The 25,006-nt window shown below is 39.8% G+C and overlaps 1 long non-coding RNA gene across 1 annotated transcript; it reads left to right on the plus strand.

Moving 5' to 3' along the window:
• Nucleotides 1-341: 341 nt before the first annotated feature.
• LOC137096958 (uncharacterized) lies at nucleotides 342-22,700 on the plus strand. The gene is made up of 3 exons (XR_010909843.1): nucleotides 342-480; nucleotides 16,908-17,095; nucleotides 18,564-22,700. It is a non-coding gene; the product is annotated as an uncharacterized lncRNA (long non-coding RNA).
• The last annotated feature ends 2,306 nt before the right edge of the window (nucleotides 22,701-25,006 follow it).

Below are 25,006 nucleotides of genomic sequence, written 5' to 3' on the forward strand. Positions count from 1 at the left end.
CAATTCATACCAGGAAAGTAGGTTATATCCAAAACTGGAATGAATATGTGGCTACCAATCTGAAGTAGATGCTAGATACTATTGGACTATTACTAATTCACACAACCCCTTACTGTTGGCTATGCTGGCTCAGACAGAGAAGCTGCGGTTCAATAGCATCTGGAAAGTAACAAATTATCCATTCCTGTTTCAGAGTATAATGGCATAAAATGAATTTACTGTGGAAAAATCTTATGCAGTCTAATTAACTCTGATTAAGATAAAACTGGCTACATCAATTCTAATAATAGTAATATATCCCAATATACATGCTTATCTTTGAATCTTTATTACAGGTGCACAAAGCAGGAAGAAAAGATTTCATGAATTATTCAGTGAATGTACAGGAAAGAAATTCCAAAATTTCCTGGGAAGATTGTGAACATTGTCAGCACTCCAATGTTGTCTACTTCATTATATGAGAAAGAAACAACACTCCAAGTATGTATTGATTTGAGTTGGTAGCCATGATTATGGTCAAGTGTTAGGATAGGATGTAAGCTACTGTGGGTCAAATCCAAGGAGCTCAAAGTTACCAAGTTGATATTCAGTTTCCCTGAAAAGTTATTAGATGTTAATTGATGGCCTCAAGTATTCAGGTATAGTCTCAACTCTACAAACATTTCCAGTCACCTAAGATAGGCTGATGGTAACTCTTGGAGACATTAGATCTTAAGTGCAATTCTCTCTGTTTATATGAGGATGAACACTTACTCATAGCTAGAAAGAGTGGGAAATACAACATCACAAAATATCATAAAAGTAGCATTTGTTCATTGGTTTGAACAGATGCAAAGATGAAGTGTTATTTCCTTTTCTTAAAAGACTACCTTTTGAAGGTGCTCAGGGTCACTTTGCACACAAATCAGCTGTAGTAGGTGCAGAACTTTACAAAAACATTTTCTTCTTTTTTCCAATAAAATGGAGATCAAAGAGCATCTGTGGGCTTTGCTGAGCAAAGGATTTTGAAGGGCAGGCCTCAAGTGAGACAGTAAATTGAGCTGTTGGCCTTGCTTGCTTGAGTTTTAATGGTTAAAATACTGTTGTGGATCTCAGGAGACAAAGATTAATTTCCTTTTACCAGAGGCTCTTGAATGGCCATGGACAAATCCAATTAGTTATTGTTCCTTAGTTCACCATCTGTAAAATGGAGATAATAATACTCTTCTTACTCATAAAGTTGTGGTGAGGATAAACATCTTGAAGCCCAGGAGACATTCAGACACTACAGAAACATCAGACAGACCAAAGAAAGAAGAGGGAGGGAGGGGAGTCTGAAAGTTTTGAAACAGAGTAATAGAAAGGGGGGGGGGGTGTTGAAGAAACATGGACTGGGCAGTCCTGATTTATCAACAAAAGAAACATAATTTTAATGGGTCACATTTAAGGCATGGGGATCTAAGGTTTTAATGCAAGGGAGCACTGTTAACCAAACAATAGTCCCATTTGATTGCTTTTCCAATTCTCCAGGGAAGCAAAATCTTGAAGGGCATTGTAAAATGTAAGAATCACTCAAGGAAATGAAAAACATATTAGAAATTGTTATTATCATAGTTACAATAGAAGTAGTGAGAAGCCAATAAGGGAACTTGAAGGGCTTTTCTCCCCTCTCCTTTCCACTATCTTGACTTATATCTTTTGAACAAAACCAATGTGTAGACAACATGAGCCTGCACTAATATCAAAAAATGAACAGGGGGTGGGGTGGGGGGGGGGAGAGGAGGTGCAGGGAAGGAGTTGCCTGAAATGAAATTCTTGACATTCCAATCACTCTCTGAATGGAGCAAAGCCATTTTTCATACAAATGAATTTTGGAAGTGGCTCTAATGAATGTTTTAAACTGACTCATCCAGTATATTTTCACAGTGATGGGAGCATTTAAATAGCCATTTTACAAATTGTGCTATTCTAAAGAGATTTCTGGGGAGACTAAAAAATCAGCAAAAAACACAAAACAAACCCAAACCGAAAACATGCCATGGCAAAATTATTTAAAAATATGAAACATAATTTCTTGTCTTAAGGACAGTCTTCTGATAATTTATCTTGTCAGTGCAGTCTGCAAGAGCATCAAAGACATAAACTGGATTGCATCTCTATCCCTCTTCAGATAATTATGGGAAATTTACAACTGAATGGTAAAAGATCTGAAATCCAAGTCTGTGAAGAGCTGTATAGGGAGCTGGGTATGTGTATCCCGAGGAAGAAAAGGTTGAGAGATAACATGATAGGATGTCATATTGAGGAAGGAGTAAACTTGTTTTGTGCTGCTCCAGAGACTATGGACCTCATGACAAAGGCCCATGGACTTGCCACACATAATGTTGAATCCATTGTTGGTCCTGGTCCTGGTGGGGGGCATGGTTGCTTCATGCCCTCCATTGCAAGACTTACCCCGACCCCCATCCCACAGGAGGAAGTATTGCCGCCTGGCTTCCCCTCAATGTCCTGAAGGCAACATGTGAAGCTTCCCATGTATGCCACAGCAACAGATACTGCTTGTTCTCCCCTTTCCCGGCGGAGCCCATCCCGAAGTACACATGCATCATGTCATAAGCTCTGTCCTGAAAGGGGAGAGCAAGCAGTGTATGATGCGAAAAGTAGTCCATCTGATGATATAGTAAAGCATGTAGCAACAGATACAAACTACAGGAAAAGAGATTCCACCTGAATATTAGGAAGAACTTTCTGATTCTAAGAGCTGTCCAAGCATGAAGTATTCTGCCTGAGAGTGTTGTGGAGTCTCCTTCTCTGGAAATTTTTAGAGAGAGTCTGGATTGCCTTTCTAATCTGTCATTTCTTCCAAATCTATGATTTCTAACATAGAATTTTCAGTGCTCTCTTCAAACTACTATTGAGGGATTCTTTTGGGGAAATCTTAACAGATAAAGTGGCATAAAACTGATGCAGATTTATAGGGCAGCAGAATTCTCATTCTTTTCACTCTAATAGGGATTTTGTTATTCTTCTAACTTTTCCTCTGCCATTTATGAAGTGCGTTCTGAGACAAAGTTTCAAATGTTCCCTATTAGGGCATTCTAGTCCATGTGAAATTGAAATTGCATGAGGACAGAGGGTGCATTTGCCAAAGCTTGTGAAGTTGCTTTTTCTAGTGATAAATGAACTGTTTATTATATTTCTTTATGCAACCAAGCAAGGGTTAGATTTGATAAGGACATGGCATAATTTCTCTCAATGTGCTTCTTAAAATAAAATTTTGGAAAGCTAACTTTTAAAAGTCATTAGGCAAGTTACACTTGAAGTCACAGGTGAAAACAAAGGCAACCCCTCAGAACAAATCTTTCTATGAAAACTCTGTAATATATTTGCTTTAAGGTTGTTATAAGTCAGAAATGACTCGAAGGCACCCAGCAACAACAAACACAATATAAATTATACAATTATAAATTGATAGAACACCTGAACAGAGTTTTTCTGCACCCCTATATGAATATGATGAATGCAAAGCTGGGGTGAAAATTGCTGGAAGAAACATTAACAACCTCAGATATGCAGATGACGCCACTCTGATGGCCGAAAGCAAGGAGGAGCTGAGGAGCCTTCTAATCAAGGTGAAAGAAGAAAGCGCAAAAGCTGGGTTGCAGCTAAACGTCAAAAAAATCAAGATTATGGCAACAAGAATGATTGACAACTGGAAAATAGAGGGAGAAAATGTGGAGGCCGTGACAGATTTTGTATTTCTAGGTGCAAAGATTACGGCAGATGCAGACTGTGGCCAGGAAATCAGAAGACGCTTACTTCTTGGGAGGAGAGCAATGTGCAGTCTCGATAAAATAGTAAAGAGTAGAGACATCACACTGGCAACAAAGATCCGCCTAGTCAAAGCCATGCTATTCCCTGTAGTAACCTACGGATGTGAGAGCTGGACCTTAGGGAAGGCCGAGCGAAGGAAGATCGATGCTTTTGAACTGTGGTGTTGGAGGAAAGTTCTGAGAGTGCCTTGGACTGCGAGAAGATCCAACCAGTCCATCCTCCAGGAAATAAAGCCCGACTGCTCATTGGAGGGAAGGATACTAGAGACAAAGTTGAAGTACTTTGGCCACATCATGAGGAGACAGCAAAGCCTAGAGAAGACAATTATGCTGGGGAAAGTGGAAGGTAAAGGGAAGAGGGGCCGACCAAGGGCAAGATGGATGGATGGCATCCTTGAAGTGACTAGACTGACCTTGAAGGAGCTGGGGGTGGTGACGGCAGACAGGGAGCTCTGGCGTGGGCTGGTCCATGAGGTCACGAAGAGTCGGAGACAACTGAACAAATGAACAACAAATATGAATATGACAGAAATGTCTCTCTTGGCCTTATTTAAACATTTACTCATTCTTCTTTGCCACATGAACAGATTGTAACTGTTTTACCAATACAGTGGAGCAATAATATGACTCCCATGTTTTTTTGGCATAATTCCAAAGGATTTCCACTAAAGTCCAAGAATTGCCTAGTTAGAAATCCTAGTGCTAAAAGGGTTATTATGAACACACATTGTCTAATCATCTTATTCTGAATTACTAAAACCCATTTCATGAGAAAGAGGGAGACTGAGAGGCAAACTTGATTAGTACTAATTTTCATTATATGCTTTGACAGTGCAGATTTGATGCTGTAGAAGAAAGCTACATTCCTGTCATTATAACTTTTCCACAAGATAAAATTTGGTGATAAAGTATGTTAAATCCCAGCTGTGGAAATTAAACTGCTAAATTTGACCATTGTGCTAATATATTCCACATATTCTGCTCAGCCATGTCTGAAAATATATGAAGGACAAAACTAAATAAATTATTAGATTAACGTCCAATGAGCCAGTGACTGAATGGGAAAAAAAGTTTTAGAAGGAAATCCTGTTTCTTCTTCTTCATCTCTACTAATATGCCAGATCCTGAGATAATCCTCATCAGCAAGAAGTCTTAAAAATATTATGTACTGGTCACATTGACCTTAAATAAGGATGATAATGTATGCATTGCATAGTGTTCATGTTCACCTTGTTTTCCTCTGCTTAACTCTGAAGTTCTATAAAATACTAATGCTTGGAATAAACTGTGAGTAGATTGGAATGAAATCACTGCTGTGGCTTGATAGATCCTTTGGGCAAAGTTATTGCTTGTTGTTTGCGTTTCCGCTCAATTTCTGGGCTCATCCTTTGTGTCTCACCTGGGAGGATACAGTAGGGCTGATAGTTCAGAACTTTTTAAAGACACTTCCCACCAAGAGACATATAAACTTTAAGCATCGGGAGGCACTTCCAATGGATACATGTGTAAGTGAAGGATACTTAAGAACCAGAGTAGATTGAAAATTGGAACAGGAATTGAACAACCTTGTGACAACGTGGGAGTGTGGTCAAAAGGACATGACCAATCAATAAGAGGATAGCAGTTATTTATTAGGAAGAATGCACAAAATTTCTACCAGTATCTGAAGCAGAGATACTCTTGAATTTATGAACCCAGTCTGAAAAAAGGTAAAAATCTAAATCAATAAAGATAGTGCTCTACAGATATGCATGGTAATAATATTATAGTTAAAGTTAAAGCAATGATATTCCCTGTAGTCACCTACGGATGTGAGAGCTGGACCATAAGGAAGGCTGAGCGAAGGAAGATAAGATGCTTTTGAACTGTGGTGCTGGAGGCAAAGTTGAAGTACTTTGGCCACATCATGAGGAGATAGGAAAGCTTAGAAAAGACAATGATGCTGGGGAAAATGGAAGGAAAAAGGAAGAGGGGCTGACCAAGGGTAAGGTGAATGGATGGCATCCTTGAAGTGATTGGCTTGACTCTGAAGGAGCTGGGGGTGGTGACAGCCGACAGGGAGCTCTGGTGTGGGCTGGTCCATGAGGTCATGAAGAGTTGGAAATGACTGAACGAATGAACAACAAAATATTATATAATACATTATTTAAAATTGTCTTTATCAGACCTATCATCATTATAGTTTTGTTTTAAATCCACTGTATGAGCCAATTTGCTATTGAGCACAGTTCAAATGGCTGGCTTTAGCCTATAAAGCCATAAATGGTTCTGACCCAACTTAGCTACAGGAATATATCTCCCTCTATGAACTAGCTTGAGCATTAAGATCAGTCAGGGAGGCCCTGCTCTCGGTCCTACTTCTTTTGCAGGTGTGACTGGTGGGGATGAGAGATAGGGCCTTCAGCTATGGAACTCCCCTCGGTGGCCCCTCGGCTATGGAACTCCCTCCTCAGCAATACTAGATTGTGCTCCTCCCTGCTGATTTCCTACACATCTCATAGTTTACTTTCTTGGTTTAATCACTAAGAATCCTCCAGATTGAGCAGGACATTGTAAGCTACAGCTGATTTGCAACAGGGCCAAAAGTTTGTGTGAAGGCTGGGCAATAATGCAAACCTACATGGTCCATACATAGGACCTCACCATACTTACTGAAATCAGCATCCTAGGACACTTCCACGCCATCTTCAGAATGGAGCCCCATGTTGGCCATCACATGTGACTTCCAGTGGAGACTCCATCCCCACCTGTGGTAGAAGCATAATTGGATGCTTCCCTCAATAAACGGGAAGCTTCCAGGAGGGCGAGGCTTCCCCCATGTGATGGAGAAATCATTGCCGAGAGGGAGCTGTGTGCAGGGTGATGGATTCGCTCTGCTGCCCCTCTCTTTTGTTGCAGAGGCCAGGCCAAGTGGGATGCTTTGTCTGGCCTTTCAGATGATGCCCTCAGATAGTTCAATGGAACATAGAGAAGCCTTGTGTACTTTTAAAATTCCCCCTTCTTCCTTCTCCTTTTCTGTTTTCCTCTGTTTGAATTAAGGACTTTCCCAACCTTAGTCTAAAAGCAAATCGTCAAATGCATAACCAGTTTTATATTAAAGAAATAAGTAGAAATGAATAAAATGAAATATTTTAATCAGTAATGAGGGATATAGAAGAAAAGCCACTGAGATGAATAAAGCAGCATGGTAAATGTAGAAGCAAAGTGCAGCATGCCCAATAGATTGTTACATCATCATCATTTTTTAACTATAATCTTGTGATTTATATTTTCTCAGGGGATTATGTAACACTGCAATTCTCACATATTCAAAAATATCATCCCAATTGTATATTCGGTATAATTTATCTGCTTTTGCTATCTGAAATATATACTCTTAAACCTTTTTGAGCAAAATTGCACACACTTTTGAAGTTGTTAAAAACTGTACAAAAGAACAACTAGGTGACTTGGGAGGAAAAAAAATAAAACCTCAAAGCAATCCATTGCAATATGTGGATTCAATAGTTTCACTTAATACTTTAGAAAATGCTGTTGGGATGAAGTCTTTCTGCCAGAATGTCACAACTCTTCAATATTTTATTTCTTTGTAAATTTAGTTATTCATTAATCTAATAATGTAAGAACCCAGCTGGATCAGAACAAAGATCTATCGAGTTTGGAATCCTGCATGCCACAGTGGTCTATCCCACTGCAGACAGAACATAAGAACAATAGCCTTATCATTATTTTTAAATCTAGCAACTAATATTCAGAAACATATTACCTTTGACCCTGTTGCCATCATCACCAATAATTGTTCATAGTCTTATCCTGAACCCAGAGAAGACAGAGTTTCTGGTCTCAATCAGGGAACAAAAGGATTCCGCCTGTGTTAGATATTGTTAGGCCTCCCCTGAAATCCTATATCTGTAGCTTTGGAATATTTATGGACTCCACCTTGAGCCTGGATACCAGATTTCAGCAATGATAAAGAGTGTATTTGAACAATTAAGACTGGTTTTTCTTTGTGTGTGTGTGTGTGTGTGTGTGTGCCAGGAGTGACTTGAGAAACTGCAAGTTGCTTCTGGTGTAAGAGAATTGGCCATCTGCAAGGACGTTGCTCAGGGGACACCCAGACATTTTGATGTTTTACCATCCTTGTGGGAGGCTTCTCTCATGTCCCCACATGGAGAGCTCCCTGGATTCGAAACTCTGACCTGTCAGTCTTCAGTCCTGCTGGCACAAGAGTTTAACCCATTGCGCCACTGGGGGCTCCTATTAAAACTGGTGAGCCAGCTGCACACATTCTTTGAGAAGTCAGATCTGGTTGTGGTGATATTTGGTCTACTGTAATACACACTACGTGGGGCTGCCCAAGGAAACTAGAAACTTCAGCAGCTCAAAATGTTGTGGCCAGTTTCAGAAAGCATACAACTTGCTTGTTGAAAAGGATTCATTGGTTACTGGTTCATTTCTGGGCACAATTCAAAGTGCTGGATATGACCTGAAAATTCCTGTATATCTTAGATTATCTGAAAGGTAGAAGCTTCCTTATACAAACCTACCAGTCTCAATATCTTTGAGGAAGACTGTTTTCCACTCATGTCATCATCACAGGCCCAACTGGGGAGGACCTGGGAAAGAGAATTATCCAGACTGTGGAACTACTTTATACTAGAGGCAGGGCTGACTGCCTCTCTGCTCTCCTTTCATTTGAAGGCAAAGATCATTTTATTCAAGTAGGCCTTTCATGATTAATTGGCGACAGGAAACTTTTTATGGGCAGTGTATGTGCTATATTTTAACTATGTTACTATCTTTAAAAATGATGTAGATTTTTTTAAAAAATATGGCATTTTAATATAATTGTTATTTAATTGGACTGTAATATTTTATCATCCAATCCATTATTAATCTTGTTTTTAACTTTTGTAAACCATTTTGGGTTCCATGCGAGTGGAAAAAAAACATAAAAATGAAGTAAGTTAATTCTTCTTGAATTTGTCTAATCCCCTTGTTAAACCACCTGAGTTATCACCCATTCTTACAGCCTGAAGAAGTGAATTTTGCACTTCCTTTAGTCTAGATATAATTCTTTTTTCTCTTTCTTTGTCTCCCACCATTCCCCTTGGTAAGGACATAGCCATCTTGACATCTTTGTCTGAAATCCAACATTTTCGCTGAGAATTCCAAGGTCTCTTTCCTAGTCAGGGTCCCCCCCCCCCCCCAAGTTCAAAAGCATTATTTTGTTTTTCTGGTTTTATTATTTTATGAGACTGAAATCAGCTTTAAACAACTGACAGAATAATGGCAGAATTTTGTTGAATTATTGTGGCATCACTTAGTCTATCATTTGTCATAACATAAAAGAAATAGAGTTTTGTTCCTGGAAGTGGAAAAGAAAAGGTATGCAGTAGAAGTTGTCTAGCAGTATATTTCTGGAAGAAATGCTCTGTTGCTGTTCTAAGTCTTCAAGTCATCTTTGACTTATAATGCCCATAAAGCACTTTTCTTGGCAAGATTGTTCCAAGGGGTTTGCCTTTGCTTTCCTTTGAGACTGAGTGAGAGTAACTTGCCCAAAGTCACCCATGGGGTTTCCCTGGCTGAGCTGGGATTTCAACACTGTTCTCCAGAATCCCAACCCAATGCTTAAATCACTATTTTGCCCTCACCAAATAAATAACTAAATATTCTATAATTATTTTGTAACAGGAACTATAATAATCTTTCATGATTAATTGAATTAGACACAAGAAGAGGTTGTGAGAGTCATGTGGCATTATTATGGCACATACTTTTTATCAGATCTGCCATCTTTACATAGACTAGAGATCTGGATTTATAGCAGTGGTTCTCAACCTGTGGGTCCCCAGGTGTTTTGGCCTACAACTCCCAGAAATCCCAGCCAGTTTCCCAGATGATAGGATTTCTGTAAGTGGAAGGCTTTTTTTTTGTCGTGTCAGAGCAACCAGTCCATTATATTACATTTCTAACAGCAAAGCAAACAAACAGACAAATACAAAACTTGTGAGTTTGGTAGTTGGTTAAATGTCCTTTGACCAGTTACTGGCCACTTGGAGTGCTTCCGGTGTTGCTGCAAGAAGGTCCTCCATTGTGCATGTGGCAGGGCTCAGGTTGCATTGCAGCAGGTGGTCAGTGGTTTGCTCTTCTCCACACTCGCATGTCGAGGATTCCACTTTGTAGCCCCATTTCTCAAGGTTGGCTCTGCATCTTGTGGTGCCAGAGCGCAGTCTGTTCAGTGCCTTCCAAGTCACCCAGTCTTCTGTGTGCCCAGGGGGGAGTCTCTCATTTGGTATCAGCCATTGGTTGAGGTTCTGGGTTTGAGCCTGCCACTTTTGGACTCTCACTTGCTGAGGTGTTCCAGCGAGTGTCTCTGTAGATCTTAGAAAACTATTTCTAGATTTAAGTCATTGACGTGCTGGCTGATACCCAAACAAGGGATGAGCTGGAGATGTCACTTCCTTGGTCCTTTCACTATTGGCTGCTACTTCCCATGAGAGAAGCCTCCTCGCAGGATTGCAAGACATCCGGGCGTCCCTGATTCTCTCACCACAGAAGCGACCAGCATGCAAGCAAGAAGAAGTGGAAGGCTGAAACATCTGGGAACCCACAGGTTGAGAACCACTGATTTAGAGGAAACCTTAGTAGTGAAGTCAGATGGAATTGAAATGAGAAAAGGTCTGAGACAGTTATGCTATTATTTAATTATAATCACAATGTACTTTTCACTATTATATTTGCCAATGCTCTAACAATTATTTTAGCATTGCCAAGGCAATTGGCACTAGTAATGTGATAGGGAGCTATTATCAGAATTTGGGTCATGTCAGTAAGGACCTCATCATATGCAGGGGGAGAGGTGTCTTCTCTGCTGTTACCACAGAGTCCTCCAGAGCCCATCATGTGATGCAGAGCTACGTCTGGCAGGAATCCATGGGGCTCCATGCTGGCAGCATTACAGCAGCAGAACCGAGAGGAGTCGGGTGTACACCCAACTCTTCATAGAACAAAGTCAGAGGACACAAAGAGGAAGTAGGAACAGACAGGAAACATTGTGGGAAGGGATACTACAGATGCTGATGATAGGGAACACAGTGTGATGGTTCCCTCCATTGCCCCATGATTTCCCTCAATATCCCCTGCTTTAAAAAGGGCCAACTGATAATGTCCAAAGACTTGAATATGTCTCATTCAAGTCTTATTTAGATATATTTGAATATCTCTCATCCAGAATTCTGAAATCAAAAATTGTCTACATGTGTGGATGAGATAGCAGCACCTTTGTTTTCTAATGGTACAATGTAAACAAACTTAGTTCCATGCACAAAATTGTTACAAATATTGTGTACCATCTTTGGTATCCCTTCAATGCCCGGGTAAGGTATTTTGTAATGATAAATATTAGAAGTAGTCATTGTTTGTTTTTGGATTTTATGAATGATCCCATTAGAGCGTAAAGATGTGGGTGAACGACAACTGCCAACATCATGGGTTAATTATCTCCAAAAACCCACCAGTATTTAAAGTTGGTCATGTTGGATATGTGTGCCAAGTTTGGTTGAGATCCATCATTGACGACTCTGAGTGGGGGGTGAACTATAGCTCCAATATCCAGGGGCCCCCAACTCCTCCATTATTTTCTGTTGGTCATGGGGCAGGGGAGTCTGTGGGTTAGGTTTGGTCAAGATCCATCGGTGTTGGGAGTCACAGTGCTCTCTGGAAGTGGAAGCCAACTTGGAAATTGCCCACAAACATACGCATGCACAAACACACAAACATATTTTCACTTTGATTATATACTAGCTGTGTACCTGATAATGTCTGGGTTAGGTATTTGGTAAGGATAAATATTAGAAAAAGTCATTGTTTTATATTTTCTGAATGGTCCCATTAGAAAAGGCATAAGGATGTGGGTAAACTACAACTCCCATCACCCTCTCTCAATGCCCCCTCCATCAGTATTGCATAATTATTATTAAAGTAGACCAAGTTTGGCCCAAATCCATCATTGGTGGGAGTCACAGGGCTCTCTGAATTTGGGTGGACTGCAAGTCCCATAATCTCTTGGCATTGCTCCCCAAGCCCTTCCAGTATTCAAAGTTTGTCCCAATGGGTATGTGTGCCAAGTTTGGTCCAGATCCATCGCCAGTGGCATTCACAGAGCTCTCTGGATATGTATGGAATGTATCTCCCATAATCCACGGTCAATTCCTCCAAACATCGGAAGTATTTTCTTTTGATCATGGGGGTCAGTCCAGATCCATTGCTGGTGGGTGTCATAGGGCTCTCTTGGTGTGGAAGTCATCTTGGAAAATGCATGTAAACATAGATTCATAGATAGAAACATACATACAAACAAACATATTTTCACTTTTCAATTTTATGATGTAGATAAAATGATGCTCTGGGTATTACTTGCCTAAGAAAACCCTCTAATAATCATGGGGTAAAGTCTACAAGTGTCTTGAAGATGCATATGAACACACAAAGGTAACTTAATATTTCTCTCTACATGTGCTGTTATTCTAGCCTGTATCACCACTGTGCTTATTTTTGAAAAAAATGAAAACATTCAGTTATGTGTAAACCACTTTGCGTACCCCTAGGGGTGAGAAAAGCGGTATAGAAATACTGTAAATAAAACAATAAATAAATAAGAAAGAACAGTCAACAAATGGTCTTTACAATTCCACTCAATTGTGTCAGAACAGATGTGAAAGGAGAAAGTACCCAATGACTGGAATCAGAAGCCACTAAAATCGAGAAGATTGCTTCAGCCTCTGATTTCCATTGCTACAGTTGAACCTTGCCTGATGGAGCTCTGATGTGTTCAGTTTTACATTTTATTTTTGGTGTTTTATCAGGTTTTTTTTAAGATATCTTTATTTTTATTTTATTTCTTATTTTTGCTTTTTGCTATTTTAATTATTAAGTTATAGTTATGTTGTTTTTTTATTTTCCAGTGTGTTTTGTCCTGAAGTAAACTGTTTGTATGGTTGTTCTTTGGACATTGAATGTTTGCCATATTTGTTGGAAACCACCCTGAGTTGCTTTGGGAAGATAGGGTGGTCTATACATAAAGTTTGTCGTTGCTGCTGCTGTTATTTGAAACACAACAAGATGAGTCCACAGCAAACAAGATCAATCTGCGGGCTGTTGTATTGGATCACACGTCAGACACTTCCCAAGTGTCTAGGACTGTGTGATGTATAGGCGAATAATGCGTGCAGATCCCAGTAAGGTGGCCTTTTGCAGCTGGCAGATAGTAATTTTGTCAGCACCGATTGTGTTTAAATCCAGGACTAAGGTCTTTAGGTACTGCACCTAGTGTGCCGATCACCACTGGGACCACCTTTACTGGCTTGTGCCAGACTCCTTGCGTTATTATTATTATTATTATTATTATTATTATTATTATTATTACCTCCAATTTAGAATAATACATCCCTGCATTGCAAGCATCTCATGATGGTCCATTATCCCATTATCCCTGGGGTGCATAGTTTAGGGGAGGGACCTTTAAACTGCTCAGCCAGAGATGTCCTGAGCTTCAATGAATGGCAAGTCCCAGAATTCTGCAGGGAACATCCACAGGATATCAGATGGGATGCATACTTTTTGCCTACTCTTTCAGCTTTATTGGGGATATCTCAGGAAAGGATTGAGACAGTTACATGATGATGCCATGGTCAGAAAAATTGCTTTGATCTCTATTAATCAATAACGTCTGAAAGAGGCTCATAAATAATGGAACATCCTGCGGGTTTCCCTTGAATACTGTTGACACAAAACTGGCTGGCTTACTAGAATAACCAAGTGTAATTGAATCATATTGCAATTTAGTACAGCTCCACCACTGTGTCTGTGTACTCAGCTGTGTTTATATTTTTTTCATCTTTTCTTTGTACACTTGACTTATTTTACAAATAAAATAAACTTCATTTAGGCAGATTGAAATCACTAATTTTCATCATTAAAAGGATTTGGTTGGGTTCCCAAAGCAGCTTCCAGTGGCATATCATTCAAAATAAACATAGCAAGAAAAATTGCAATTTTCCTGAAGCTTTTGTCAATTCCAGTGCTGTAGCCAAAGTTAAAACTTCATTTCCATTATTACTTGTTTTTTTAATGGTTTAGAAATCAAAGGAAAAAAGATTACCAGAAGGACAAAAGATTACCAGAGGGGTATAGAAGGAGATCACCACTTCTTCTATACCCTAAAGAAGGAGTGGTGGACAGTGGATTGAGACCCTCCACTGGATATCTGGATGATCTACAGTTAATTGGAATGGATTCCTTACTCTGATAGCTAAACAATAGTAGCAACAAAATGACACTTGGGATAATTCATTTTATTGGAATACAGAACATTTTTGTGACTCATCATGGTTTGCTGTGAGGAAAGATTGTGAGCTCTCTCTGCATATGCTATGCTAAACAAATCTGGAAGTTCAGCCTTTAATTCCAACAACCTCATCAGATGGCTTGTATTTAGCATCATTGGAGCCTTTTACCCCATCTGATGGATGAAGACCCACACTGGACATCACACGAAGTTGTGTGGGTTCTGATAGAGGCCCTGCCCCCAGCTGGGGTGAAAGCATCACTGGATGCTTTCCCCACAACATGGGAGGCTTCCTGTGTTGAGCTGGCTCCAATGTGGCCTTGCCACGAGGGCGACACTTTCCCCATGTGATAGGGAAAGCGTCACCGAGAGGGAGCTGCGTGTGGGGCAACAGATTTTCCCACAGCCCCTCTTTTTTCTTCCAGATGCCAGGCGAAGTGGGACAGATGTAATGGATGAAACTAGAATAAGTAGTAGAATAGAACTGACAAAACTATATTGAATGTAATAGTATGCGAATGAAGGGGTAGTGGTAGGGTGGAGGGAGTATAGATTTGGGAATTGACGGTGTAACAAGACAGCTGTATTATGTGAAGTGTTTTGAAATAAGTAAATAAACCTTTAAAACAACAAATAGGCTGTGAGAAACCTTTGTGCAGGCCATCGGTTCTCTAGAGAAGATGTCAGATGCATTTGTTGTAAACCCTGGGATTTCTTAGGCAGTATCAAAGTGCTATAAGTATCTTGTGTGGATGCACCCCTCATACCGCCAGTCATCCTTAGATTGCTACATTACAACTTAACAACGTGCCTTGGAACATACAGGCCTACTCTCCCAGCTCCTGCTCTATCCCCATTGTTTTCCTATGTAATAATGAAGGTAGTTTGGGATTTCTGCTTGTAGGTACCAAAAGGAATTCAGGAGAGTGCTGAAAAGAAAGGTCCAAATCAAAGTTGACAGTTCTTTTGTTTTATTGAGGGGAAAAACAATTTGTTATGATGGTATATAAAAAACTGTCACCACTCTACTGACAACTTTGTGACAAATATAAAATGAAAACTATGAGTGGTTCTTCTAATATGGCAGTTGAGCTCAAGGCAATCATATTATTATGAGCAGAAATGTTTGTGTTCTCTGTGTGGTCTCTGTTATGCAGGATTGATTCAATAAAAGGGATTGTCCTAACACAGAGAATTCTGCTTCAAGGAAGGAAAATGAAAAGTTTCAGGCCATTCAAACATAACAAAGATGTTTTCTTCCCCCATCATTTCTTTTCTCCAGAAAAAGCCTGTAATCTCCAAGGTTTTCAGGAACACTATGTATAGCTGATCGCCTAGTTTACCTTTCTCTCTCAGGATGCATCTGCACTGCAGAATTAATACAGTTTGGTTCCACTTTAATTGCCATGGCACAATACTATAAAATCATATGTATTGTAGTTCTACAGATCTTTAGCCTTCTACGTGAAGTAGTGCTGGTGCCTCATCAAATTATAACTCCCAAGATTATATAGCATTGATCCATTCAATTAAAGAGTTGTGTCCAGTTGCATTAATTCTACAGTGCAGATACACCCCTAGAACTCTAGTTGTTCATCCAACATTGAGATCAATGAAATCATATTCTCCACAGACTTACCAAGCAGAAACAGGGATTCTGGGATCTGTAGTCCAATGTATCTTTTCCAATGTTCGCCTAGATCTAACTAGCCTAAGCAAGATGACTGCATCTTCTCTAGCTCTGATCACATGAGATGGATTCAGCATCATAAGTGGTCATTCTCAGAGCATGTAGCTGAGAGCAAAGGCATTACCCCTGAGCTGCCTTTTTTTTTTTTTTTTTGCTTTTTGACTTCATTGCTCAGTTAGTATAATCATAGCTTTGACACTTGATGGTGCACAACTGTTTTCATCATACAACCTGTGCTTTGAGACAAGGAGCGGAAATAGGTTGCCTTTTGAGACCCTACTATTTGTCATCTTTCACCACTGCTCCAATCCTGTATGGTCCAGCATAGTGCATTAGTTCCACATGCAGAACCATGCTACATCTGGGCTATTCACTGTTCCTTTACCAACTGTAGTGTTTCTGAACACACACACACAAAGTTTTTCAGAGTTGGAGGAGAGGTCAGAAAAGTATCTGTCTATATTTCCAGAAGCAGATGCAAAATGGTTACATCATATGCTAAGATCTACAGGCATCCTCTAGGGGTCATAATAGATGTGATCATTTTGCATCTGGCTGCAAAGAGACAGCTAGATACTTTTTTTACCCTCCCCAGAAAATGAATGTATATGGGCAGTGTGTGCTTCACTAACTCTGCAGCAGCTCTGGGAGGTGTTTTGATGGAGGGAAAAATGAAGGGAATGCTAATCTCTCATTGAACAAAAATCAACATGCACAGATACAAGTTGAGCATCCCTTGCTGGAATCCCAAAATCCAAGACATGGTCCATATATTTAATTGGAAGTCATCAAACATCACAATTATTGACTCATGTGTTCTTAAATAAGTGATTTCTATAGTGTTTACTCCCAGGTGTAGGAGTGTGTGATTGCACTTTAAATGTCATTCTATATTTGTTAAAGTCATTGATTATATACATGGCAGTTGCAATGTCTCCTTTTCATGAGATACTAATGCCCCACTTCTTATTACAAAAATGTATGTGCTCTGAATAGAACTTGTCATGTAATAGCGAAGTGGAGTTTAATTCCATTATGATATGTATCCACCCTTCAGTTCTAGCTCTAGCTCAGTTCTTTTGACCTTGGGGATTGCTCAAAAGCTGAAGAACCATCAGGCAACTGGTTCCTGAAATAACATGTCAAGGACAGGAGAAGAATCACATAGAAACAGTTTTATGGTAATGGCTTCATAGCCTGCCATTGACAATCATGAGCACAATTGCTTTGAAAAGGCAACACAAGGTATGATCATTTTATAAGCCTACAGATGCAATGGCTAGAGTATGGGTGGGATATCAGTATTGCTCTTTGAAGGGGAGTCTAGGTATTCAGTTAAAACATTTATAATTTAATGGAAGAAGCTCATGTGTTCTTTGCAGTGGAATACGGTCTGCTTTAGTCTGCTTTAGTCCAACTTCCTAGAATAATTGAGATTGTTAAGTGTTCTCTTTTGAGGCTTTAAAAATATACTTTTTAGTATGTGCATTTTATATAACAATTATGTGTTTTTAAGTATGTTGGAATCCCCCTTGAGTCACAAAGAGAGGTGGGTAAGAAATATAATAATAATAATAATAATAATAATAATAATAATAATAATAATAAAAAAGAATGTCTTGAGTTCACGTTAATTAAAACAAGCTTGTAGCTGCTTGCTGTTCACTACACACTCAACAATTGTTGAGTAAATTGGGAACTGGCTAGTTGAACCTAGGTGAAGAGCCTGTTGGTAGAGGGATTTTGGAATATTGCTCAGGTGGAACAAATGCATTTGCCTAAGAGCTTAATTTGGCAGGTTATTGACAGTACATCTAAAGATATTCTAAATAATTCCTGTTGATTAGACACCCACTCATACAAATAAATACCATATTTACTTGAGTCTAATGCTCATCTTCTGGATGAATTACATCACCAAAATTAGATGCACATTAGATTCAATGACCTGTTAGAATCACACATGTAATTCTGCCCTCTCCCATTCATTCTTTGTTGATGCTGTCCTAAGAGACATGGGCACCTTTGAATCTGCTGTCATCACCTCCTCTTCCTCTCTCTCCTGTTGGTTCAGTTACACACTCAGTAGCTGCCACACCTCATCTGGTTCAGCATCCTCATCTCAACCTGGCAGTCTGAGAGCTTGGCCTGATGCAGATGCCTTGTTGCCACTGCCAACAACTCCTCCTTCTCCTCCCCCTCCTCTCCTGTTGGGTTGATCATTGATTCAGCAGATGTCCCACTTCACCCAGCTCCACCTCCTCACATCGACCTGGCAGCCTGAGAGCTTGGTCTGATGGAGGGGCACTGTTTTCCCTTGCCTGTCAATCATTCTGCTTACTTCTTCCTGAAATGACCTTGCTTACACTCTTGGGTCTGTCATCTGGGAGACAGGCAGTGAAGAGTGAGCAAAAGAACAAGGAGCAGGTACCTTCTAACTGACTTCATTCATGAAGCCTTCACAACCTCCCCCTTAGTTTGGAAGACCTCATGAATGAGGCCACTTGGAAACCACCTGAGGCTGGAAAAGGTGTATGGCTTCCTGATCACATATAAATCTAATAAACTGGGTACATTCAACAGCAAATCCCTTTTTTTACAATGTGCACCTTCTGAACTGAGGTAAACATTACATTAAACAGTGCTTTGTATTCAAGTAAATATGGGAATATGAAAACTGACATGTATTTCTTATCTGTTACATTTTTTTCAGGTCATCTGGAATCTGGATATCAAGACATCCTTTATCGCCAGTCAAGGCTTCCATATTGAGCCTATGAAATGAGTTACTGAGTGAATTGACCAAACGGTTGTGATTAACGTATACATTATGTTAGTACTGCCTCCTTGTGATGCTATCATTGGTTGGAAAACAACTGAAGACAAATGAGAAAAATCAATTTAAGAAGTTCTCATGGGAATGAAATATAGTCCTGGAGACTCGGCAAACAATTTTACCAAACCAGATTCTGCCTGTAAACTAGAAAATACTATTCATTTTAGTTCTTGTCCAATTTCTACTGCACATTCAGAGTCCACAAAAGCATACTTTCTCTCAATTTGCTATTGGTAATCATGAACACAACTTAATCTACTGAATGAAATGAAACATATATCCATTAATATGGATGGCTGTGAATAATGGGAAGTTTAATAAGGAGTTTTTACACATCAATTAATCAAAGTTATGTTTTGTAAGTGATTCCCATGAGAAAAAACCCAAATTTCTCAGGTTGCCAAGTTCACATTGGCATTGAATATTGATAACATGTTTTGTTATGAAGGTAATTTTAAATTATGGTGTTTCATACACATCTAATAATTTCTCCAATTTCTGTGTCCTTACTTCTTTTCTTAATTAATCTCCTTATCAGATATTCAGCTCTATACCCAAATGGCACCAGTACGTCCTGGTCTACCTTCTGTCTTACGCAACCCAATATGGAACTTGGTTGGAAGTGAATCTTTGTCACTGATAGTTTTCAAACACCAGGGCCTTCTTTTGCTTAAGAGGAATGAAGAGAACAAGGAGAAAGACAAGAGGCTTCCTTTCAACATTCGGTTTACTTTTATTGGGCTTTGTGGGGTTGTGGAGCCCTCTGTTTCTGCTCAAAAATTTTGTTCAGAAAGCCCTGGAAAATAATTCCGATGTGTGGCCCATTGTTGTTCACCCATTGTTCATCCTTGTGGATCCCTGGGTGTATGCAAGCTGGAGTCCATAGTTAGATTGTAAAAGAATCATGCTTACACACACACACACACACACACACACACATATATTGTATCAGAAGTGAACTGAGGATACAGTTGTAAATATCCTTTGACCAGTAACTGGCCACTTGGAGTCCCTCTGATGTTGCTATAAGAAGGTCTTCCATTATGCATGTTGTAGGGCTCAGACTGCATTGTAATAGGTGGTCTACGGTTTGCTCTTCTCCACACTTGCATGTCATGGGCTCCACTTGTAACCCCATTTAATAATAATAATAATAATAATAATAATAATAATAATCCTTTATTTGTACCCCGCCACCATCTCCTGAAGGACTCGGTGCGGCTTACAAGAGGCCAAACCCAAATACAATAATAAAAACAGCAGCAACAATAACAACACAATAACTCAAAAAACAAAGCAATAACATTAACAACACCCAATGACACAATTAAAAACAATGGCCGGGCCAAATGTAATAATTAAAATTAAAAGTGCTGGGCATGACAAGGTGGGGTGTTTGGAGGGGGATGGGCATGCAGATATCCTGGATCTCTGATAAAGTGTGTTGGAAATAATGCTAGGAGTTTCCTTATTCTGGAAAGGCACACTGGAACAACCACATTTTCAGGCTCCTCCTAAAGATTGCTAGCGACGGAGTCTGCCTGATGTCCTTAGGGAGAGAGTTCCAGAGTCGAGGGGCCACCACCAAGAAAACCCTATCCCTCGTCCCCACCAATCGCGCTTGTGATGCCGGTGGGATCGTAAGCAGGGCCTCTTCAGATGAACGAAGAGATCATGTGGGTTCATACACAGAGATGCGGTCACGCAGGTAGGCGGGTCCCAAACCATTTAGGGCTTTGTAGATAAGCACCTGCACCTTGAATTGGGACCGGATGCAGAGCTAATTTCTTAAGGTTAGCTCTGCATCTCATGGTGCCAGAGCGCAGTCTGTTCAGCACCTTCCAAGTCACCCAGTCTTCTGTGTACCTAGCGGGGAGCCTCTCATTTGGTATCAGCCAGTGATTGAGGTTTTGGGTTTTAACCTTCTAATGTTGGACTCTCGCTTGCTGAGGTGTTCCTGTGAGTATCTCTGTAGATCTTAGAAAAGTATTTCTTGATTTTGGCGTCCTGGCTGATATCCTAACAGGGGATGGGCCGGATATATCACTGCCTTGGTCCTTTCATACAAATATATGAATTTAGTATACTTTTGTCTTCTTTTGCCATTTCCAGCAAAAAACACAAAATACCTTACTTTCTAAACTATTGCATAACAATTGTTTAAGGAAGGAAAATTATGGGAAAAAATAGAAAAGCTGTAAAATGTTTAAGTTCAGAATGTAAAGATCACCACACCTAGGAAAATCTTTCCCATGCCGCTCCATAAAACAGTGGCCTATAAATCATTTGTAAAAAAAAGCCTTTGACAATACATTTGTAAAATATACTATATATTTTTATTTTTATTTCTTTTTAAAGGAACACCTATGATGAAGAATTGCAAGTCATTATTTTAGTGAGTGACTTTAAGACGCTATAGATTACACTTCACTGAAGACTGATCTTTTTTTCTTTGTTCATTTGCTGCATGACATTTACAACAATAGCATCATTAAAGTTGTATTTCTTCCACAAAAATCCAAATCTTCACCATTTCTTCCCACAAACCTGGCACTTAGGAACTGTTACAATTGCCACATTACTGTCACTGAACAAGAACATTTGTATATTAGATTTTCAGTGGGAGAAAGTTGAGAACATGATATGAACATAAAGAGAATGTTTTTCCATTTCACATTTCAAAAAACTTTCTTTAATATGTCTCCAAGAACTGAGGAGACGTTGTGAGAAGACTTGAGGATGGAGTGTTCTCCTAAATAAATTTTATTGGGAGAAAAGTGAACTTTCCCTGCCCATCTTGCACTGAAATTAATGTATGAAGAATTACATGGAGTGTAATCTACTCAAGGTGATGAAATAATTTAAATCCTTCCGGATTTCAGCATTCAGCTCCAAGGGCCTTTCCACACAGTCATATAACCCAGAATATCAAGACTGAAAATCCCACAATACCTGCTTTGAACTGGAATATATGGCATTGTGGACTCAAATAACCCAGTTCAAAGCACATATTGTGGGATTTTCTGCCTTGATATTCTGGGTTATATATCTGTGTGGAAGGACCCCAAGAGGACAGAGACATCCAGAAATGTACTGTTTAATCTCTTAATGGGCAGATTTTGTACGTGGAAGAAAGTGTTATCCCCAATTATCTTAAAGATGCATGTTATGAGGCAAAGAGCTATCCTTGTACAGTAATGGAAAGATTGCCAGTCCACTTCTGGGCTAAATACAAACTGCTGGTCATTACCTATAAAGCCCTAAATGGTTCAGGTCCAGGCTATTTAGCTAACAGTATCTCTTTGTATAGACCATCATGTGCACTGTAATCTACAGAGGAGGCCCTCCTCAGTCCCACCCCCATCACAAGAGACATTTTCGCTTATCCAACGTTCTGCCAGCCCGTTTATGTTGGATAAGCAAGACTCTACTGTATAAGCAAAATTGCCCTTCATATTATAGGGAGGGTAAATCACATGAAGCTTAGCCTGAACAGAAGCTGCATCTGGGCCTTTTCAGCTGGGTGAATGAGCTGCACACCAGCTATTCAGTGCCCAACTGTGAACACATTGGCTGCCCTCAACTTTCTCACCTATCGCCATGCCAATTTGAGGTGGGAATGAAAAACATATCTGGCCATGAAATTATGAACTGCCTCTGTGGTGCCCGCAAACAGGAACCTGTCTCTGCCTTGCCAGGCATCACATTCTATGTGAATCTCTCCACTTTGTGATTCATAAACTAAGTGGAAATTGCAGGAAGGTGGGCTCTGTTGAATGGACTACAGCAAAAAATATGGATATGATGTCTTCTTAACTCAAACCCCCTTTACTTTCGGCTACTATTAAAAGCCTCCTTGTTTCATAGCAGCTTCCTAAACAGCATCCCAGCCTAAGAGTTAATTGCCTTGAGTTTGTACTTTCTTCTTATTGAAAGAATAAAATAAAATGATGTGTAATAAAGACTGTATAATACTGAAACTTTAGATAATACTGAATCTGAATTAAGTTTGATTGAAATTATGCAAGGCTTTAATTAATAAACATAAGGTGTAGTGGGACTTTCCTTTTGTCTCTAGAGCCTTCCTTTGCATGTTGGCCTGTCTTTGTTTTTCAAGGTGAATCTTTCCAACTCCCTCCTTGCTCCCACAGGAATTGGATTTGGGATAGCATGCAGAGAAAGAATGTCATTCCTTCCTTTAAGAATTAAATCAAGGGTTCAGTGAAACCCCCTGGAGATAGGCCAGTCCTCAGAGGATTTCAGGATAAGCACAAGAGTCCCAGCAAGCAAGACATGAAGACAGCATCCCGCCGCTAATATTATTTGCTAGAAACCGTTATTCACTGGAAAACACATTGCCTCTAAACCTGGAGACAAAGTGATAATAAGCCATTGTCAGACATAACACGTGAATTCACCAATTTTGCATTTAAAGTCTTCTAAGACAGTGTTCAGCACTACATCGTGTAATGGAGAATTCAATAACGTGCTATAATTATGTGCCTGACCTGAATATGCAGCTAATTAGTTATGTTAGATACCTTGAATTATTGTGCTATAAGAGACAGTGTGGGCAGGCTGGAGCTTCTTTATTTCTTTATAACATTCATGATGGTATAAACCTTTATCAGTCTATCAGATCAATCTATTAATCAAACTTAACATAAGCAAAAGTTCATCATATGCAAAGCGCTGTGAGTGGCAAGTTGCCTTGTCAACTTTGATTTCCCCCCCATTTATTTACATATTTCTAACCCACCTTCTGTCATTCTTAGGAGAGAAGATAATCAGTAAAAACAACTCAACATATAACTGTAACAATCACAACAAAATGTGTAAGAACAAATAAAAAACAGCTACTGTTTATAAGATTCAAAAGCTTTGGTTAATGCCTAAAATGGAAGTTGCATGCCAAAGCTGCCGAGGTGCGCTTATTCCACATTTGGGGCCTTATCAGTGAGAAGGAACTTTCCTCCCTCTCCACATAGTGCTTTAGAATCATAGAATCATAGAATTGGAAGAGACCTCATGGGCCATCCAGTCCAACCCCCTGCCAAGAAGCAGGAAAATCGCATTCATAGCACCCCAGAGAGATTGCGATCCAGCCTCTATTTAAAACCCTCCAAAGAAGGAGCCTCCAGTACACTCTGGGCCAGAGAGTTCCATTACTGAACAGCTCTCACAGTCAGGAAGTTCTTCCTCGTGTTCAGATGGAATCTCCTTTCCTGTAGTTTGAAGCTATTGCTCCACGTTCTAGTCTCCAGAGCAGGATAAAACAAACTTGCTCCCTCCTCCCTATGACTTCTCCTCACATATTTATATATGGCTATCATCATGTCTCCTCTCAGCCTTCTCTTCTGCAAGCTAAACATGCCCAGCTCTTTAAGCTGCTCCTCAGAGGGCTTGTTCTCCAGACCCTTGATCTGGACACATTCCAGCTTGTTAACATCTCCCTTAAATTGCAGTACCCAGAACTGGATACACTATTCCAGGTGTGGTCTGACCAAAGCAGAATACAGGGGTAGCATGACTTCCCTGGATCTAGATACTATACTCCTATTTATGCAGGCCAAAATCCCATTGGCTTTTTTTTTTTTGCCATCACATGACATTGTTATGCACTGGATCCTGGACCAGGAGAAAGGGGAGACAAAAATGAAATGAAATAAACAGTGACAAGCTCCCATCAAGGGAATATAGAAAAGACCGTACCAGAAGCCACACCTGAAGGCATGCAACAAGAACAAGAAGTTGGTAGAGCTGGAGGAGCTCCCTTAAATGTCAAGCCTCCACATTGTTTAGGGCATTATGTGTTATGACTAGCACCTAGGATTCATAGCAAAAGTATATTGACAGATGATGTAGCTCCTTTAAAACTACTGTGACAGGGTTTCTACCATTGCCTATGAGAGCAATCTCTCACATTCGGCACTATCTGCCACTTCTGTGTTATCTTCAAGGGCAGCCCTACAAATGACATATTGCAGTAACCCAGATGGGATGTTACCACTGCATGAACTACGGATGATTACTAACATACTGCGGAAATTGAATTGCGGCTGTCAAGTATTTTGAATGAGCTGGTTTCTAAATGATCACATCTGCCTTTCTCAACAACAGAAATGTGCTATAACAGTGTGCAATTTACTTCTCTTAAGGCCACAATGGTGCTTGAGAAAGCCTTTCCTTTTAGTAATTTCCCTCTACAAAATGGTGAAGAAGTTTTAGAAATAATTGGAAAGCATACACGTGTGCCACCTTTCCAACAGCAGTTACCAAGTAAAACACAAACAGATTCAGCTACACACATACATAGAGAT

The sequence above is a fragment of the Anolis sagrei genome, chromosome 1 (genome assembly GCF_037176765.1).
Source record: "Anolis sagrei isolate rAnoSag1 chromosome 1, rAnoSag1.mat, whole genome shotgun sequence".
Classification (NCBI taxonomy): domain Eukaryota; kingdom Metazoa; phylum Chordata; class Lepidosauria; order Squamata; family Dactyloidae; genus Anolis; species Anolis sagrei.